The sequence below is a fragment of the Solanum tuberosum genome, unplaced genomic scaffold (genome assembly GCF_000226075.1).
Source record: "Solanum tuberosum cultivar DM 1-3 516 R44 unplaced genomic scaffold, SolTub_3.0 scf00036, whole genome shotgun sequence".
Taxonomy (NCBI): Eukaryota; Viridiplantae; Streptophyta; class Magnoliopsida; order Solanales; family Solanaceae; genus Solanum; species Solanum tuberosum.
This window is the reverse complement of record NW_006238960.1, coordinates 688384-690247: the sequence shown is the minus strand read 5'-3', so window position 1 is coordinate 690247 and position 1864 is coordinate 688384.

The window sequence follows — 1864 nt, the reverse complement described above, 5'->3', positions numbered from 1 at the left end:
ATTATTCATATTAAATAACTTACAAAAGTTCGTTCGGCCCTTTCCTCCACCCATACATCCGGATCCGACTCATTTTCTTTCTTCCTGACATGAGTCTTTTTGAAAACCTCTGGTTCAATGGGAGTGCGTCCCAATTCTTTTTCCTATAAATAAAAACTGAAATTTATAACGATATATATGTATCAACTAATTATTTATTTAAAAGTTTGAATTAGAACTTACCATCTCTCGTGCAATTGTTCCAACCGTCTTTGCACCTCCGGTGTGCAACGAGCCACCTTTAAGACTGCCTCTAGCCATTTTGGCTTGATCTGATATTGCCTTAAACTTGTCTGTGTTCCAATACTGATCCAATTCATCAAAAACATGAGGCAACATCCAACCGGGACGTTGACCACTATCCCGAACGCTCTTTAGCTAGCTAGATAGTCTGGCGGATGCCTTCTCTCAAATGTGGTCCCAATGACCAATTTGTACCTCGACTCCCAAGTACACATAGTCTGAAAAAAAATTGAATAATGTTAATTAAATCGATAGTAAAAAAAGTAAAGTATACTAAACTTAATTAAAAAATATATATCTTAAAGTTATTAAACATCGCCTGGCGTATACTATTTGGAATCTCGCTCCAATAGTGATAAGTTTGTGTATAGAGTCTTCTAACACACTCTTTTAAAGCCCGGGCAGCATCCTTTGCAGGATGACACCTGCAAAACACATAATAAATATGTTAATTCATGAATAATATATTAAAGTATAAGAAATAAATAAAATAAACTAACAAATAGATAACAAAACAAACTTACGATGATCCATCCGGCTCAGTCATGACTTTACCAAGTCTGTCCTTCTGGCCAGGAGCTAGAGCAGGCATCGTATCATGTGGTGTAGCACTAGGTGCAGCTGTAGACGAGGGTGATACATCAGGATGCACAAAACGCTGAGACAATGGAGGCGTACTGGCCATAGCATCTGACTGCTCGCTACTAGAATCTCCAAGCCTCATGGCAGATAACTGAGGAGATGTACCTGTGGGAGATTGATTACTTGCCGATAAGGGTCGTGCTCGACGAATAGCCTGTAAAGGTAGGTCCTCGTAGCGTCGTGAAAGCAATGCCTGTGAAGTAGATGAAGCACCGGCTGGTCGACGATAATTAGGATAATATTGCTGAGGATCTACCGTACCAAACGGAACAGCAAATAAATGAATATCATGGCTGATGTGCTCTGGTGCAGAAGAAATATATTCTGCGGTATCCTCAGGATCTATCGGTCTCCTAGACTTCTTCTTCTTAGCCTGTTTAGTCTGGCTAACTCCAAGATGCTCGCGATGTCTATCACCGTCACCACCTGATGACATCTGTATGCAAATTTACATGTATAATATATATAAAAATCATAAATTAAATAAAATTAGTAAAATACACTTACATATGTACTAGCTAGCTTTCATTCTACAATATTCCTCCTAGCTTGTTTCAATTCCATCATTCTCCCATTCTTCCTCCTCAGTTGTTTCATTTTCATTATCGTCCCATTCTTCGTCATCAAATGATTCATTTTCATCATTCTCAGATATTTCTTCCTCAACATTCAATATCTCATCACCAGATACTTCTTCTAATATGTGTTGAGGATGTTGTAGTGTGGTTTTTCAATTCAACATCAACTTGTGTTGAACAATTGCAACATCATTTTGATACGCCACATCTAAGACATTGTCAATTTCAATTCTTCCCACAGGCTTACTTTTTATAACAACCCACCAATCAGCTTTGTTTCTATGCAATGGATATGAAGCGTAATTCACTTGTTTAGCATGTTGTACAATAATAAAAGGATCATAACTTATGTATTTCCTGGT